General features: G+C 40.0%; 1 long non-coding RNA gene across 9 annotated transcripts in view; it reads right to left on the reverse strand.

The window, feature by feature from the left end:
• Positions 1-19,403, reverse strand: part of LOC123595074 — a 33,438-nt gene extending 14,035 nt beyond the window's left edge. For 4 of the 9 annotated variants that reach the window (XR_006711024.1, XR_006711027.1, XR_006711028.1 and 1 more), the window contains exons 1-2: positions 5,516-19,398; positions 3,953-4,045 (exon numbers count right to left, since the gene is read on the reverse strand). This is a non-coding gene — a long non-coding RNA (uncharacterized LOC123595074). Of the gene's footprint in view, positions 1-2,799; positions 2,961-3,952; positions 4,046-5,515 lie in introns of all 9 variants that reach the window. The other 5 variants (XR_006711025.1, XR_006711022.1, XR_006711026.1 and 2 more) reach the window with 4 other exon arrangements.
• Between the last annotated feature and the right edge of the window lie 698 nt (positions 19,404-20,101).

Consider the following 20,101-nt stretch of genomic DNA (forward strand, 5'->3'; position numbering starts at 1 on the left):
TAGTTGGAAATCTCTGTATAAACCCATGTTCAGCTGAAACTAGAGATTATTACACATATAAATACTAATAGATATGTACATATACATGAGTTAATATGCATATATATATATATATATATATCTTTTTGCTCTTATCAATTCAGAAGGTATAGAAGCAATAACACCCCAGTAGCAATGAGCACACATAGCACCCACATCTCAATTTCTAATACTGCTCTCCAATAAAAAGAATAGAACTCATTGGAGAAATGGTAGATTCTGGGATGAGAGACATACACATGAGCCTGCAGCATCTTGTAGTGCCAGAAAGAGCTCAAACAAAAAACAAAAACTCACAAGGATGGGGTTATATTCAAGGAACCAACTGAAAGAACTCCCACTGGCCAAAGCTGAAACAATATGAACCAAAATAAGTAATAGTGAATCATTATCCAGCATATAAAATACATATTCATGAGTCCACATTGGTATATGTGAACTATTAAATAAATACATAAACTGGAGGAGAAAAGATACATTTTCTATGCAGAAGAATTCCAAATAATTTATGTAGATACTTGACCATCAAAGAGGTGGAGCAAAACTCCCTATTCTTTAAGCATATAGTGAGTTCCTTTCAAATACACTATGATAAGGGAAAAAGTAATTTTTTTAATGTTTATTTATTTTGTGAGAGAGAGCGTATGTGAGTGAGAGTGTGAGCATGAGTAGGAGAGAGGCAGAGACAGAGGGAGAGAATCACAAGCAGGTTTTGCACTCAGCACCGAGCCCAATGTGGGGCTCAATCCCATGACCTTGAGATCAAGACCTGAGCCAATATCAAAAGTCAGATGTTCAACCAACTGAGCCACCCAGGAGCCTCAGGGAAAAAATAATTTTATATGTTAAGTGGAGAAACTTGGCAAACAGTACCTTAGCCAAGTGATAAGGATCAATATCAACAATGATATGTCATATTGATAGTATGTACTCAAGAAGTAAAAATGGCAATCTATTTCTGTAGTCTTCCACCCAAAAACTCATGCTGAGTCTTGTCATGAGAAGAACATCAGACAAATCCAATAAAGGGACATTTTACAGAATACTTGACCGTTAGTCCTCAAAATTGTCAAGGCTATCAAAAAATAAAGTCTGAGAAATTATCATAACTAAGAGGAGCCTAAGGAAGACATGACTACTAGATAAAATGTGGTATCTTGGATGGGATCCTGTAACATTAAAAAAGCATTAAAGAAAAACTGAGGAAATGTAAATAAAGTATGGACTTTAGTTAATAATAATGTAGCAATACTGGTTCACTAATTGTGACAAATGTATCACAGCACTATAACATGTTAATAGTAAGGAAAAATGGGTGTGGGGTATACAGAAACTCCCTCTGTACTATCTTCAAAACCATTCTGTAAACCTCTAAAATAAGCAAGTTTTTTTTTTCTTTTAAATCTTCCAACCAGATGCTGAAGGCTTAAAAATCGCAGGGTTTTTGTTTTGTTTTATTTATTTTTTAATATGAAATTTATTGTCAAATTGGTTTCCATACAACATGTTTTTTTTAAAGCAAGTGCAAAATGGACCTGAGAACTGGTAATTCTGTGTTCCAGATTTTGCTACAGTAGGTATCATCATTGTTGGCAAATCTGGCCTAAAGACTTGCTTTTTCTTTTCTGTTTATAAGGATTTAATTGTACTTAGTTTTAAAGTTGAAACATATGAGGCCCAAATATGAAGAATCCACAATGTCAAAGTTATTAAAATTAGAAATTAAACTCTTGTTCTTGTTCATCAGACTTTATGGAAGGACCCAGTCAATCCATTACAAAACGAAGGCAGTGAGTTATAGACAGTTTTCAGTCAGGGAAACATGTAAGGCTAAAAAATTCTAATGGTATATAGATCATAGAATAATTGCATACCAATGCTAAACAATGGCAAGCATACTAACAAACAAAAAATATAGTATGCCACAAGTTTTCAAAGCTATGAATTAAAGTAACCTAGGTATTTGGTAATGAGTCCAGTAATGTAAAAATAGAGTATGACAAAAGTTTTCACCTCTATGGATAAGGTAACCTAGAAATTTTATGAGACATGGTAATGTACACTGATCTCCCAGCAATATCCTTACTTCCAAACTGTTACAAACATTCAGTTACATATTTTATGCAATAAGAAAGTATTACTTGGATCTGCTGCATAGCCTCTAACATTTCTGGGGAAACTAGAATAGCATTCTAGTTGGTCAAACAAAATAATAAGTCTACCCAACATCTAAGAAATCTAGCACTGGCCAAATTTAAAATTTGCTTCAATCTCTCATCCTATCATAAAGAAATCAAAAGCTCATTTCCAACGTAGTCATCAGAATGAAGGATAGAGTTCTTTATCAAATTCATTTGCACAGGGAGCACAAGGAGCCTAACATTCGATGTCTCAGTACTCTAATTTGGAGAGATCAAGGAAAAGCAATACAGTAAAACCTAAATCACCAATAAAAAGTCAACACAATATCATCAATATAATGATATATAACTATGCATGGCCATTGAAGTTTAACTTGTTAAATTCATTGGGTCAGCTAAGTCTCAAACAAATACTTAAGATTCAACTTGAGTTGGATTTTGAGGGAAACCAGTGTTAAGTGCTATTTGTCTATGCCAAAACTATGGTACTGAGAATATCAAGTTTTCTTCCAATCCAATCTGCAAGGCTTGAGGCAGAGGAAGGCATTAGCTCTGTTTAACCATACACCATCAATACTCTGTCACCAACCAAGTTTATAAGGTTTGGGGGAACAGTTACCTCAGTTCAGATATCAATTTTCTTCTCTTTAATATGGTAAATTCCCAGAACACTTTCACAAATAAGAATATTTTAGCAGACACCACAGATTAACTTTTTAAATTATTTACTTCAAGTCAAACTCCCATGCAGGTGTACATTTGCTAACCAGGGCCGATATCCTGAAAAAAAATTATGAATGCTTAATCATAGCAGCCCTAGGTCTTATGTTTTCCTACAATTTAGGGAGGTGGTTAGAGAAATGGGTAGATAAGTTGTAGAAAGTTAGAAAAACTAAAGGGGTATTTGGGAAAAGATGCACAAAACAAGGATCAGAAAACTTCCTCCAATCCTATATATTAAGGTTCTATAAGAAAGTCAGAAATGAAATCACAATAACCACTTAGAGAAATGCCCCAAAAAAACCTTAAGTGCCTTCCAATTTTGCAAATGACAAAATGTCATTTTCAGGAATTGAGACATTCGATTCAAGTCTCTGTCTTAATTTATCAGCCATCCCTAGACTGAAGTTGAGACAGATGGTGATTTTATCCAAGGACCAGGACCAAAGGCTAGATGTTCCTATTCCCACTTCTGAACTTTTTCATAAATTTGCCAGCATCTCATTCCTTCTGTCCCCAAACTCATGAAAAAAAAGTGACTCTATCTAAGAAAACATGTGCTTCATTAAAATACACTTGCAAAAAGCAAGAAATACTGAAGTTGTGTCTGTAAGCCTTTAGCCTCCATATCCCGAGTAAACTGATCAAAGTGCTCCCTAGTCATACTTTGCATTTTCCCCTTGCCATCACTTTGCTCAATAAGAGTGTTTCTTTCACTCTTCTTCCTCTGTGCCCCACAGAACTTCCCAACATGTTTATGCTACTCATCAAATTGCCCAACAGCATAATTATTTGCTCATTTTAGCATCCTTGTTGACAGGAATCGTATCTATGGTTTTGTTATTTATTCCAGTGTATAACCCAATAAGTATTTGTTGAGTTAACACAAAGATTATATCAATTTTGAAGATGCCCACATTTTCAGAGCATCCCATTTTATAAATGCTAGAGACTTTATTTCAAGCAATGAATTGAAATATAATATAATTAATTATAACTATAATATAATATAATATAATATAATATAATATAATATAATATCCAAGATTCACCTTTGGATGCTGTCTAGTGCAGGCTTCAATCCACTTAAAATTGATCCATCCTTCCTCTTCAGTGGGGGTATAGAACCAGCTCAGAATTGATCCCTTTAAAACAAATTCCAATAAATATTTATAGTTGTATATCAATGTTGAATAATTTTATTAAAACAAAAAAAGGTCTCAAGCATAGACCAGTGTTTCTCAAATTGGGGTGATAAGAACCCTGGGGGTTTGTGGATATATTCTCAGGGATCCCCAAATCCTACATAAATTATATAAAACATCATATACCTTTAATAAAGATATCTTAAAATTGGAAAACACGTTTACATTTCAAATAACCTTGTTAAGTCACTGTTTCTCAAAACATATATTCTTTAGGATCTCAAGAAATTTTGTTCCTTTAAAACGCATTTTATCCTGACTAATTACTTCAGTTTGAGAAACAATGGCATAGACCACATTTCCAAGGTGGCTCAGAATCATTTGTATACTACTACCAATCAGTCAGACTGGGGGATGTCTTTGGGCATCGGTGGAAAACAAGCCATGAGGAAATATGGATAGGAATTAAAATGAGCAGTAAGAGAAGCTCCACTCATTAGTATGGTTCTTCTTGCTCCTGCCAGGATGCATGGGTATGCACAAAAGTTTTGAATTTGATGTTAATATTTTTTTTCAGCTGGACCTTTTTCAGTTTGTTTCATACCAGGGAGGCTAAGCTTTTTAGCTTATCAAGACATCTGCTGAGAAAAGGGGAAGGGGAAATGGTATATTTAACTTCATAAAAGTGGGCAATGCCATGGTTTTCTTATAAAACTTACATTTCTCCATTGCCTTCTTGCAAAGTAGGTTCTACAAATATCTCAAACTAAAAAGGCATCACTACTCTCATGTTTTGGGGCAGAGATAGAATAAAAAGGTACAAAATGCCAAAGTATCAGATTTATACCCCCAATCCCCGAACCTTGAAAAGTTCAAGCTTGTAATGAGATTTGACAATCAACAATTCCCCAGCCTTGGCATATAGCCAAACACAACAAGCTAGGTCTTGTCTCTTTAATCACTTTTCATACCTCTAAAAGAGGTAAAAACAAAATGACACTAAAATAAACCAACTGGGCTACACATATGGCTGCAATATTAATCATATCGTAGACCAAAGAGAAAAAGTAAACCCACCTCCCTCTTTAAGTTGATCCAACTAACTTCAAAGCCTAGTGGGCTCCCTTTTTAAAACTCTGTAACTTAAAATTCACACCACACAGCACTTGATTATCATTCCCTAAAGGTATTTCAAGTGTGCTTATATTAGCTTCCCAGAAATACAACCATCGCAGAAATGAGATTATATGGGACTACATCATTTCTACCCCTCACTTCAGTGTAAACTAGCAGAGAGTGGGGTATACAACATTTCTGTTGGTTAACTCATATGGTGATATATATATATATATAATTGCAGATGAGACAGGAACAAGGAAGGAGACCCTCTGACTTTTCTATGACTAGCATTTAAGAGAAAGAAAATAGAACATGGAAAAGATTACTTAATAGCTACAAAGTAGTACTTACAGTATTCTAAAGAGCCAGAGACTCTTCTTACAGCTGTCCAAGGAGCTAGTAGTGCATACTGCACCCTGAGCTGGGCCGATCTTTTGACATCCTTGTCAGAGGAATAGTATCCTTTTTCAGTGATTACAAAGAACTGCTGTTGTGACCACTAGTTATTTGCTTCAGGAGTTCCATATTAAACACTTATCTGCCACACCCTGCACACTAGAGACTAGGATATTATTCATTTTACCAAGCAGCTGTTGAAATTCATGTCCAGAAGAATGATTAGATCTTGGCTTATTTTTCAATCAAAAACAGGGAAATTGGACCCATCATTTCTAATCCCTCACTTCAGTGTAGTGCTTCAGGCTAGTTTAAATTAGCAGATTTAAATAGTGTGCATTTTATTTATGTAATAGATTAATCAAGTAAGATGAATTATGGTTTTCAAAAGTGCCTCAGCATATGTTCTCTCATTTCATTCTTTTACAGCAATCTTCTTGAAATAAGTAAGGGGTGGTAGATGCTTCAGATGAAGAAACTTAAGGATTAGAATGTTTAGGTAGTTTTTCTAAAAGTGAACAGTGGTAAAGCCCAAATAAATAATGGGTTTTAAAATGGTGGTAGAACCCAAAGATATTGCTCTTAAGAGTTCCACTCTAGAAGTCTTTTGGGAATACCAAAATAGCAAGAGTCACAGTGGTCTATCCACAGACCCAGCACCCTTAGTAAAATGAGAGACACTGGTCATCAGGTACATGGTATAAATGGGTTTTTGGACCTCAAAATTCAATGACCAGGTTTACAATTCCACCTTGCAAACAGTATTTTTTTTTTTTAATTGTACGCTGGCAACTGGCACAGTACAATAGCAATATACAAGAGGAGAAGCGAAATTCTTGGCCAGGCAATCTGCTCTGGAAGGAAGAATACACAGACAATGCTAATCTTTCTTCCTGGGGAGACAATTTTCAACTGATACTTATACTGGAAATCTAAAATAAAAGGTGGCAATCCAGCTTTCTAGGCCTGACTTGCCTTGAGCATTTTGCTCAGTGAAGCAGTAACAGAAATGGTCAGGGATGGTTCCTATCCCAGAATGTAACAACTGGAATTGGGATTATTAACAAATGCAGACAAAGGAGTGAAGGTCCATCCACCTAATTCAGGCCTGCTTTGGGTAGTCAACACTGCACAAACACATCAAAATGGTAGGAAAATCTTGGGCTGATGACCTGAAAAAAATGGGACAATCAGTACTGTGTTAATAACACAGAAGAGACTTTGGGTACTCAGCATTACTCAGAAGCAATGCAAAGAAGTGGAGGGGTCCATGTCTGATGGGAGGGACCAAGGATAGTGCAACTGAGGCATTACAGCAATACAAAGTGAGTAATGCAATGACATCTGGGATTGTCAATGTTTTAAATCCAAGAGAAAGGGCCTTGCCCAGTCAACATTCCCCAGCAACAACGCAAAAGGGGCAGGGTGGCGTTGGGAGGGAAAAAGGAACACAATCTTATTTAGTGGCCCAATACATGAACACCTGAAATTGTGAGAATGGTGCTTATGCACCTTGGATGGGTCCAAGGGTGAGCAAGGGGTGGGAAGAGGGAAGAAAGGGGAAGATCATGACTACTTGGAATTTTATACATAGAAGCAATACAAAAGGAGAGGGAGTATGGGGTACTATTTGATGGACAAGTTCACAGCATACTGCCATGTTTATACTTTATTATGCCAAGGGAAATTGGGGCTGGGAGTGTTTGCCTAACAAGGCCAGGGAGGAAAAACCCATTGCTAATTGCCATTGTGCCCACTAATAGTCCCACTAATTGCCATTGTGCCCACTAATAGTTTAATAACTCTAAACTAATAGAGTTTTGTGTGGTCAGCAACCCCTGCATTAATGCAAAGGGGGTTTAAGGGAATGTTATCCTAAATTTAACAGAAGGGAACATAGACAATTGCACATTGACAGTCCAAGAAAGGGGCCTTAGTACCCCTGATGTATACAAAGCGGGTACAGAGGTCCCATCATTGCTAGTGGTGCACATTAATTGTCCAAGAGCTGAGGTCATGATAGCACTCCTCAGCAGCAATCCAAAGATAGTGGTAAATGCATAGGGCATCCTTTCACACTACACAAATCCACAGACACATACAAGTCTGTACAATTATAATCTCAAGAGAAGAGCTCATTTATGGTTAACACACCCCTGATACAAAGGGGGTTTGAGGGAATGCAACCCTAGTCCAACAGAAAAGATGGACAATTGCAATTATGCACATTAGAGTCTAAAAGAAAGGGCATTAGGTAAATAACACCTCCTTACTCCAAAGCAAAGAGGGGTTCTAGTATAAGACACACTTAGCAAACTGCATTTATACACATGAACTTTTCAAGTGAAAGAGTCTTAAGTAGTGGACACTACCTGCTGAACCTGGTAAGGAAGTAGGCAGGATCCTTACTGAGTGCACAAAATAGGAAAAAATGCAATTGCACATATTACCACTCCAAAAGAGGGCCTTGGTTGATCAGTACACACTGCTGTACTGCAAAGGGAAGCTGAGGGTGTATAACTATTTCAATTATGAATATTAATGGTTTACTAGAAGGAACTTGGGGAGAAAACAGTATCCCCTGCAGCAGTGCAAAGCAGATACGATAATTTTGAAAGTGATAGGGTTGTGGAAACTACAATTCTGCACATTAACCATCCAAATGTAAATGTCACAGCAGTGGGCACCACCTACTGGAAGGCATAGAAGTAGGGGTGGAGGATGTCCTCATCTAGTGCACAAGAACCCAGACTAATGCAATTATGCACATTAACAGGATAAGTTAGGGATCAGCAACCCTAGCATATAGCAAATGACATACAACAGAGTAGGATGAACTAAGTTGCAATTATGTACATTAATGTCCAACAGACATGGTATGATCAACTAAAACCATGTATCTTGTACAGATACAAGGATCTTAAAATAATGGGCACTCCTTGCTAAAGATAAAGGGAGTGGGGAGAGGGTGTCCTTATTTGGTGTACAGAAAAAGGTACAAATGCAATTATGCATAATCACAAGGCATGAAAAAAAGGCCTTAATGATCAGTACCCCTTCTGGGGTCTGAGAAGGTAGTATCTTATTCAAACAGGATGAGCCTGTGCAATTATGCACATTAATGTCCATGGTGCATGGCTGTGGTCAATTACAATTGTCTTCCTTGACTGCTCAACAGTCTTGTACAGGGCACGGTCTTGTACAGTGGGCACTCCCTGCTTGAAGATACAGGGAGTGGAGAGAGGTTTTCTTCTCTAGTACATAAGAACCCAGATAAATATAACATGCATCTTAACAGGCCATGAAATGGAACCTTATGGGTCAGAATTCCCTGCAGTACTTCAAAGGGAGTGTAAAGGGGAAGAATCCTAATGTAATTGTCATTATGCACATTAACAGTTTGAGAAAGGGGCCTTAAATGGACAGTACCCCATGAAGTAAAGCTTAGAGGCTGTGAAAAGACTCAGGGACCCAAGTTAACTCAAAGGACAGTGGACAACCAATACTACACACATCCAGAGTCCCAAGAGAAAGGCTTTAAGGTGGTCAGTCACTTCTGCTTCAGTAATTGCAGGAGTCTTGAACTAAAAGGTACAGTTGTGGACAACTGAGTATGCACAAGACAACAAAGGCTGTGCACATTAACTGCATTAGTGTGTAAAATCTTAAGTAGTAGGCACCTCTTGCTGGAATATAAATAGTATGGGGAGAATCCTTATCTAGGTATAAGAGTGAATTTAAGTATGCACATTAACAGTCCAAGAGAGTGACTCTGGGCTAGTCAGAAGCCCCCACAGTAATGTAAATTGGGCAAGGAAATGAGATCCCATTCTAACATAAGGGACCATTGGTTACTGTAATTATGCACATTTAAACTATAAAGGAGAAGCAGTTATAGTTGGTCAGCACGCCTGACACAGAGAAGGTGTGATGGGGATGGGATCCCCAATTTGGGGATGTGCAATCTGGCACATTAACTGTCCAAAAGAAGGACCTTAGGTGGTTAGTACCCCCTGCTATAATACTAAGAAATAAAGATATTAGCTTATCAAGAGGGTATATGCACATTTAGAGTACTAAGAGAAATACTTTGAGATACTAACATCCCCTGATGCAATACAAAAAGGGTGGGAAATTAGTTAAAAGTGAAGGACCATAAACACTGGAATTTTGCTACAAATAATCCCCCCAAAAAATAACTAAAGTAATTAATACAGAGAGTACAGGGGACTTAAATGAATGACAGTGTGGTCAATTACCATGGTTCACTTTATTGTAGTACAAAGGTCTTGAATAAAGGGCATTCACTGCTGAATACAAGGGAAGTTAGTGAAATCTTATCTACTGCAGAGAAAGATGAACAAATGCAATTATGCACATTAACAATGCAAAAAAAAGGGGGCTTTGGTATTCAGCACCCCTTACTATAATGCTAACAGGGGGTCAGAGAATGAGATACACCTGAACAGTCTCCAGTACCTTCTGTGGTAATGCAAAGGGAGTTGCGGGGCAAGGGGCAAGGGATGAAATCATAGACTAAAAAAGGGACCACTGTTGTAACTGAGCATAAAAACTGTCCCAAGCACCCTCTCTGATAATGTACAAGGAGTTGGAAGGCATGAGATCTGAGACTAAGAAAAGGGACCAAATCTGCATTTGAGCACATACATAGTACCAAGTGCCCTCAGCAGTAACCCAAACAAAGTTTGAAGGGCATGGATCTCAGAGTAGGAGAAAGGACCACACCTGCAACAGCACCCTTTAATGGTCCCAAAAAACCTTCCCCAAGTATTGCAAAGGGAGTAGAAGAGAATGGGATCCTAGACTAACAGAAGGGACCACAGCTGCAGTTAGCACCTTAACAGTCCCAGATGCCTTTCTAGGTAATGTAAAGGGGCTGGGAAGTCATGGGATCCTAAACTACAAAAGTGACACAGCTGCAATGAAGCACTTTAACAGTTCCAAGTACCCTCTGCTATAATGCAAAGACAGTAGGAGGGCATGGAAAAGTATATGAACAGAAGGAACCACAGCTAAAATTAAGTACTTTATAAGTTCCAAATACACTCCCAGATAATGTAAAAAGGAGATGATGGGCATGGGATCCTACAAAACAGAAGGTACCACAGCTGCAACAGAGCATGTGACAGGCCCAAGTACGCCCTGCTGTAATGCAAATAGAGATGGAGGTGTGGGGTCCTAATCAGAAAGGAACACAGGCTGCAATTAAGCACCTTTCAGTACCAAATCTGATCCCAGGTAATATAAAGGGAAGAGGTGGTCATGACCAGCAAAATGGACCACACCTGTATGTAATGCACATTTACAGTCCCAAGCACTATCTGCTATAATGCAACGGGAGTTGGAGGACATCGGATCCTAGACTAACAAAGGGGACCCGCAGCTGCAAATGAGTACTTTAAAAGTCCCCCAAATCCTCCCAGATAATGTAAAGGGAGTAGAAGGGGATGGGATCCTAAATCAACAAAAGTGACTACACCAGGAATTAAGTACTTTAACAGCCCCAAGTATCCACTGCTATAATGCAAAAGAGTAGGAGGGCATGGGAAACTAGACACACAAAAGGGACCACAGCTCCAATAGAGCATTTAAACAGTCCCAAATACATTCTCAGGTAATGCAAAGTGAGTTGGAGAACATGGGATCCTAGACTAACAGAAGGGACCAGGGCTGCAATTAAGCCATTAAAAGTCCCAAATATCCTCTGCTATAATGGAAAGGGAGTTAGAGGGCATGGAATGCTAGACTAACAGAAGGGACCACAGCTGCACATGAGCATATTAATTGTCCCAAATCTGTTACTAGGTAATGGAAAACCAGTTGGAAGGGACTGGAAACTAGATTAACAGAAGGGACAACAACTGTAGTTAATAAGCATGTTAACATTCCCAAATCTGCTCCCGGTAATGTAAAGGGGGAAGGACAAGAGATCCTAGACTAACAGAGGGGACCCCACCTGCAGTTAAGCACTTTAACAATCCCAAGTACCATCTGTTGTAATGCAAAGAGAATAGGAGGGCATGGGAAACTATACTAATTTAATTATGTGGTCTCTTTTAACAGTCCCAAAAATCCTCTCAGGTAAACAGAGTAGGAGGGGATGGGACCCTGGAATTACAGAAGGGACCACAGCAGCAATTAAGCACTTTAACAATCCCAAGGACCCTCTGTTATAATGTAAAGAGAATAGGAGGGCATGGGAAACTACTAACAGAAGAGACAACAGCTGCAGTTAAGCAACTTAGAGTCCCAAATACACTCCCAGGTAACACAAAGGCAGTTGGAGGGCTTGGGATACTAGACTAACAGAAGGGACCACAGCTACAGTTAAACCCACTAACAGCCCCAATGACCTCTGCTGTAATGCACAGGGAGTTGGACAACATTGGGATCCTGTAACAGAAGGGACCAGAGATGCAATTAAGCATTTTTTAGTCCCAAATACCATCTGATAATACAAAGGTAATACAAAGGATCCTAAACTACTGGGACCACAGCTAAAATTAAACATATTAAGAGTCCCAAGTAGCCTCTGCTGTATGCAGAAGGAGTTGGAGGACATGGGACCCCAGACTAACCAAAGGGACCACAATTGCAAATGAGCACATTACTAGTCCCAAATCCACTCCCAGGTAATGCAGTGAGTAACAAGGGAAAGGACGCTAGACTAAGAAAAGGGACCACAGCTGCAACTAAGCACTTTAACAGTCCCAAAGATAATACAAAGGGAGTTGAAAGATATGAGATCCTAAACTAACAGACAGGACCATGACTGCAGTTAAGCACCTTAAAGGTCTGAAGTACCCTCTGCTGTAATGCAAAGGAAGTAGGAGTACATGGGAAACTAGATTAACAGAAGGGACTATAGCTGCATTAAGCTCATTAACAGTCCCAAATCCTCCATCTGCTCTAATGCAGAGGAAGTGAGAAGGCATAGGATAACTAGATTAATAGAAGGGATTGTAACTGCAATTAAGCACATTAACAGTCCCAAATGTCCTGCCATTAATGTAAAGGGAGTAGAAGGGGAATGGGATCCTAGACTAACAGGGGGCACCACAGCTACATTTAAGCACCTTAAAGGTGCCAAGTTCCCTCTGTTCTAATGCATAGGGAGTTGGATGGAATGCTACATTAACATAAGGGACAGAGCTGCATTTAAGCAAATTAACAGTCCCATGTATATTGTGTGCTAATGCAAAGCAAATAGAAGGGGATGGGATCCTAGACAAATTAAAGGGACTCTGGTGGCAATGAAGCACATTAACAGTCCCAAGTATCCTCTGCAGTAATGCAAAGTCAGTAGGAGGGGATAGGATCCTACACTACTAGAAGGCACCATAGCTGCCTTTAAGGACCTTAAAGATACCAACTACCTTCTGCTGTAATGCATAAGGAATTGGAGAGGATGGAATACTATACTAATATAAGGGACAGGAGCTGCATTGAAGCATATTTACAGTCCCTTGTACCCTCTGTGGTAATGCAAAGCAAGTAGGAGGGAATGGGATCTTAGATTAACAGAAGGGACTGTAGTACCAATTACCTACATTAAGAGTCCCAAGGAAGTAGGAGAGAATGGGAAACATAATGCAAAGGAAGTAGGAGAGAATGGGAACATAAACTAATAGAAGGGGCCATAGCTGCATTTTAGCACCTTTAAGGTCCCAAATGCCCTATGTTATAATGCACAGGAAGTTGGAGAGGATGAAATCCCTATGCTAACATATGGGCTGTAGCTGCATTCAAGCACACTAACAGTACCATGTACCCTCCATGATAATGCAATGGAGTAGGTGGAGATGGAATCCTAGTCTAACAGAAGGGACTATAACTACAATTAAGCATATTAACAATCCCTTGTACACTCTGTGATAATGTAAACTCTGTAGGAGGGGATGGGATCCTAGACAAACAGAAGGGACTATAGCAGTAATTGGGCACATTTACAGTCCCAAGTGTACTCTGTAGTAATACAAAGTAGGAAGGGATGGGAACATAAACTAACAGAAGGGGGCATAGCTGCATTTAAGCATCTTAAAGATCTCAAGTACTCTCTGCTGTAATGCAAAGGGAGTTAGGTGGGGATGGGATCCCAGACTAACAAAAGGCACTGTAAGTATACTTAAGCACTTTGAAGGTCCCATCTGCTATTAAGCATAGGGAGTTGGAGAGGATAGAATCCTACATTAACATAAGGGATCACAGCTGCATTTAAGCACATTAACAGTCCCAAGTACCCTCTGCAACTATGCAAATGCATTAGGTGGGGATGGAATCCTAGGTAAAAGAAGAGCTGCCTTTAAGCATAAACAGTCCCCTTGTACTTTTTGTGGTATTGCAAACCCTGTAGGAGGGGACAGGATCCTAGACAAACAGAAGGGATTATAGCAGCACTTAAGCACATTATCAGTACCTTGTACCTTCTGTAAGTAGGTAGAGGATAGGATCCTAGACTAACAGAAGACACCATAGCTGCATTTAAGCACTTAATTGTCCCTTGTGCCTCCTGTAGAAATGCAAACGTTTAGGAGGGGCTAGGATTATAGACAAACAGATGGGACTGTAGTGGCAATTAGGCATATTAACAGTCCCAAGTATCCTCTGCAATAATGCAAAGTGTAAGTAGGAGGGGCTGGGAACACTAACAGAGGGGTTGTAACTGCATTTAAGCTTCTTAAAGATTTCCAGTACCTTCTGCAGTAATTGAAAGGGAGTTAGGTAGCAATGGGATCCCAGACTAACAGAAAGCACCATAGCTTAAAAGCACCTTAAAAGTCTCAAGTACCTTCTGTTGTAATGCACAGGGAGTTGGAGAGGATGAAATCCTACACTAACTTAAGGGACCATGGCTTCATTTAAGCACATTAACAGTCCCAGGTACCCTCCATGATAATGCAAAGGGAGCAGGTAGGGATGGGATCCTCATCTAACAAAAGGGACCACAGCTGCATTAGAGCACATTAACAGTCCCAAGTAGCCTCTGCAATAATGCAGAGTTAGGTGGGGATCGGGTCCTAGATTAACAGAAAAGATCTTAGTTGCATTTAAGCACATTAACAATCCCTTGTACCCTCTGTGGTAATGCAAACAGTGTGGAATGGGACAGGATCCTAGATTAACAAAAGGGATTGTAGCAGCAATTAGGCACACTAACATCCCAAGTATCCTCTGCAGTAATGCAAAGCAAGTAGGAGAGGACAGGAACCTAAACTAACAGAAGGGGCCATAGCCACATTTAAGCACCTTGAAGGTAGAATCTACTCTCTGCTGTAGTGCATAGAAGGTTTGGCAAGGATGGAATCCTACATTAATATAAGGGTCTGTGGGTGCATTTAAGCACATTAACAGTCCCGTGTATTCTCCATTAAAATGTAAAGGGAGTTTGTGAGGGTGGGTTCCCAGTCTAACAGAAGGGACCAATGCTACAATAAGTTCATTAGTGTCTCAAGTACCCTCTGCAATAATGCAAAGGGAATTAGGTGGGGATGGGAACCTGAGTTAACAGAAAAGACAGTAGCTGCATTTAAGCACCTTAACAGTCCCTTGTATCCTCTGTGGTAATGTAATCCATGCAGAAGAGGATGAGAATCTAGACAAACAGAAGGGACTATAGTGGCAGTTAGGCACATTAACAGTCCCAGGTAGCCTCAGCAGTAATGCAAAGGAAGTAGGAGGAGATGGGAACATAAACTAACAGAAGGGGCCATACCTGCTCTTAAGCACCTTAAAGGTCTCAAGTATTCTCTGCTATAACACAAAAGAAGTAGGAGTGCATGGGATTAACAGAAGAGACTATAGCTGCTGCAATTAAACTCATTAACAGTCCCAAATACCATCTGCTCTAATGCAAAGGAAATGGGAAAGCATAGGATCTTAGACTAACAGAAGGGATTGTAAGTGCAATTATGCACAGTAACAGTCCCAAATGCCCTGCCATGTAATGTAAAGGGAGTAGAAGGGGGATGGGATCCTAGACTAACTGGGGGGACCACAGCTATGTATAAGCATCTTAAAGGTGCCAAGTACCCTCTGCTCTAATGCATAGAGAGTTGGAAAGGATGGAATCCTACATTAACATAAGGGACAGAACTACCTTTAAGCACATTAACAGTCCCATATACACTGTGTGCTAATGCAAAGTGAATAGAAGGGTGTGGAATCCTAGAGTACTGAAAGGGACCACAGCTAAAATTAAACATATTAAGAGTCCCAAGTAGCCTCTGCTGTATGCAGAAGGAGTTGGAGGACATGGGACCCCAGACTAACCAAAGGGACCACAATTGCAAATGAGCACATTACTAGTCCCAAATCCACTCCCAGGTAATGCAGTGAGTAACAAGGGAAAGGACCCTAGACTAAGAAAAGGGACCACAGCTGCAACTAAGCACTTTAACAGTCCCAAAGATAATACAAAGGGAGTTGAAAGATATGAGATCCTAAACTAACAGACAGGACCATGACTGCAGTTAAGCACCTTAAAGGTCTGAAGTACCCTCTGCTGTAATGCAAAGGAAGTAGGAGTACATGGGAAACTAGATTAACAGAAGGGACTATAGCTGCATTAAGCTCATTAACAGTCCCAAATCCTCCATCTGCTCTAATGCAGAGGAAGTGAGAAGGCATAGGATAACTAGATTAATAGAAGGGATTGTAACTGCAATTAAGCACATTAACAGTCCCAAATGTCCTGCCATTAATGTAAAGGGAGTAGAAGGGGAATGGGATCCTAGACTAACAGGGGGCACCACAGCTACATTTAAGCACCTTAAAGGTGCCAAGTACCCTCTGTTCTAATGCATAGGGAGTTGGATGGAATGCTACATTAACATAAGGGACAGAGCTGCATTTAAGCAAATTAACAGTCCCATGTATATTGTGTGCTAATGCAAAGCAACTAGAAGGGATGAGACCCTAGACTAATAGAAGAGATTGTAGCTGCAATGAAGCACATTAACAGTCCCAAGTAGCTGCTGCAGTAATGCAAAGGAAATAGGAGGGGATGGGAGTATAAAACTAACAGAAGAGGCTATAGCTGCATTTAAGCATCTTAAAGGGTCCAAGTACCCTGTGCTGTAATGCATAGGGAGTTGGAGACAATGGAATCCTACAGTAATATAAGGAACCACACAGCTTCCTTAGAGCACATTAATAGTCCAAAGTACCCTTTGCAATAATGCAAAAGGAAGTTAGGTGGGGACAGGATCCCAGGTTAACAGGGGAAACCATAGCTGCCTCTAAGCACATTAATGGTCCCTTGTACCTTCTATGATAATACAAACTGTGGGAGGGGATGGGACAAAGAAAAAGAAAAGGGAAAGTGGTAATTGGGCACATTTAGAGTCCCAAGTATCCTCTGCAGTAATGCAAAGTAGGAGGGGATGGGAACATAAACAGAAGGGGTCATAGCTACATTTAAGCACCTTAAAGGTCTCAAGTACCCTTTGCTATAATGCAAAGCAGGAATAAGTGGGAAACTAGATTAACAGAAGGAACTATAGCTGTAATTAAGCTCATTAACAGTCCCATTGTACCCTTCATGATAATGCAAAGAGAGCAGGTGAGGACAGGATCTAACAGAAGGGACTGTAACTACAATTACACACATTAACAGTCCCAAGTACCCTCTGCAGTAATGCAAAAGAATTTAGATTGGGATGGGAACCTAGGTTAATAGAAGAGACCATAGCTGCCACTTAGGCACATTAACAGTCCCTTGTACTCTGTGTAATGCAAACTCAGTAAGAGGGAGGAGATTGGGATCCTAGACAAACAGAGAGGACTCTGGCAGCAATTAAGCACATTGCAGTCCCAAATATCCTCTGCAGAAATGCAAAGGAAGTAGGAGGGGGTGGGATCTTAGACTAACAGAAGGCACCATAGCTGCCTTTGAGGGCCTTAAAGATCCCAACTACCCTCTGCTGTAATGCACAGGGAGTTAAAGAGGATAGAATCATACACACCAACATAAGGGACAGAGCTGCATGTGAACACATTAACAGTCCCATGTACAATCTGTGCTAATGCAAAATGAGTAGGAGGGTATAGGATCCTAGACTAATGGAAGGAATTATCGCTGCAGTTAAGCACATTAACGTTTCCAAGTATTCTCTGCAGTAATGCAAAGGAAGTAGGAGGGGATGGGATCCCAGACTAACAGAAGGGACCATAACTGCCTTAAGCACCTTAAAGGACCCAAGTGCCCTCTGCAATAATGCAAAGGGAGTTAGGTGGAAATGGGATTTTAGGTTAACAGTAGGAGACATTGGGGATTGCAATTTTGCACATGAACAATTTTAGGAGAAGAGCCTTAGATAATTAGCACTTTTTAGATATAGAGATGGTGCAGGGTTCCTGATACAAAAGGCTCAGTCTAGCCAATTAATATTGTACACATAAAATATCCTAGTGTATTGTTCTTGAGTAGTAAGGGTCCCCTGCTAGAATACAAAGGGAGTGGGTGTGGTTAGTTCACAGAACATGTGCCAATGCAATTATGAAAATTATCAATTCAAGAGAAGTGTCTTTGAGTGATCAGCCCACATTATAGTATGCAAATGGAATACAGTGGCTCTTTCAAATGGACAGGACTCTGCACAACTCCAACTGTGCAAATTAACTGTCCAACAACTGAGTTCCTGAATAATCTGCACTCACTAGCAATATCCCAAAGTGGTTAGGACGGGGTGGGATTCCATTTTTTATTGCGCAGCACCATGGACATATGCAATTATGCACATCAACTGTTTAAGTGACCTTGGGTAATCAGAACCCCTCATAAGCAATGGCATAAAGATAAAGTTATATCCTAGACTAACTGTTGGGACAGTGGGCAATGAGGATTTTACATATTAATGCAGGGTAGTAAGTAGTCTGCACTACCTAGGAGTAAAGAGAAGAGAGCATGGGTGGGTCTTACCTTTTAGGCAGGATCTTGAATATTAATGATTGTATTCATTAATATCCCAAAGTAAAGGACTTTGAAGATGAGCTCATCTGCTATAGTGCAAAGGAGTTGCAAAGGACTTGTGTAATGAACAGGGGTGTGGACAATTGGGATTATACTCATCAAAGGAACGTGGTCCCAGGTAGTCAGCACTGCCTAGTGGCAATGCAAAGGGGTGAAGGGTCATTGATTACTGGGCAAGACAACGTACAATTACAGTTTGGTACTTTAATTGTCAAAGAACAGCAGGCCATCCCAGAAGCAGGACAAAAATGGTAGGGTGCCTTTGTTTAATGGACAAGGCTAATACAATTTGGGACTGAGCATGTTAACTATTGAACAAAAGATTCGTGTTTTCTGCACCCAGTCCTGAATTCAGCAAAAGGACTGGGATCTAATCCAATGGGCAGGACAATTAAAATTTCACTCAGGGTAGAGTTCAGGTGACCAGCACAATATTATGAGCACTGCCCAGAAAACTGGGATTGTGACTACTGCAGCAATGACAGAAGAATGGTTTCTCCTTCCTTAAGGGCAGGGAATAGAGATGATGAGTAACTAAAATTATGAACAATAGTTATCTGATATTAAACTCAATTAATTAACATTTCTAACATTGACACAAAGGTGAATAGATTGTTCTAACGTGGGACAGTGGACAAATGGGACTGAGTACATTAATTGAAAATGATAACTCAGGTAGTCAGCTCGGAAAGTCAGCAATGCTAGAGGCACACAGGGTTATTCCAGTCTTATGGATGAGCAATGGACAACTTTTAGCACCAAATCAATGCAGATTGGAGTGACTTTAGGGAGAAGCAGGGTTAGGGTGATGGCTGGGGCTGGGGCTGGGGCTGGGGCTGGGGCTGGGGCTGGGGCTGGGGCTGGGGTTGGGGCTGGGACTGGGGCTGGGGTTGGGGCTGGGACTCGGGCTGGGGCTAGGGATAGGGCTGGGCAGCTGGAGCTAGGGCTGGGGCAGGGCTGGAGACAGGGCAGGGGCAGGGCTGGACACAGGGCAGGGGAAGGGCTGGTGCTAGATTGGGGGGCGGTTGCTGGGAGCAGGGCTGGGGAGGAAATGGGAACTATGGAGGCAAGGCACCACAGAAAATTGAAATTATGGGCATTGACACTCAAATATAACGTTTCACTAGAGGAAACAAGTCCACAGTAAGTCTAGTTTCCTGCATGATAGTTTTTACTCAATTCGTGCAGCATTCAGGATGGGAACAAAGCGAGGCCTGGACTGGAGTGGACCTTCAAATATTCCTTATTACATTTGGTCATAAAGTTAAAATTTTAATTAACTACTTCTGTACTATAAGACTCTTACAAAATCCAAAAAGATTAGTTTATTAAGTCAATTTCAGAGTAAAAAAGTAGTAAAAATTTTTTAAATAGCAATTTGAATTTGAATATCTAAAGCCAAAAAAAACTTAAGGAATTAGTAAAACAAATTGAAAATTTTAACTTATTTTAAGGAACTCAAAAATAAAAACTCATTAAATGTAATTGAATTCTACAAATAAGCAGAGCCCCTAACTACATTTCCAGAATAGTAACTTAAAGCCTAAAAC

Source organism: Leopardus geoffroyi, chromosome X (genome assembly GCF_018350155.1).
Source record: "Leopardus geoffroyi isolate Oge1 chromosome X, O.geoffroyi_Oge1_pat1.0, whole genome shotgun sequence".
In the NCBI taxonomy this organism is placed as follows: Eukaryota; Metazoa; Chordata; class Mammalia; order Carnivora; family Felidae; genus Leopardus; species Leopardus geoffroyi.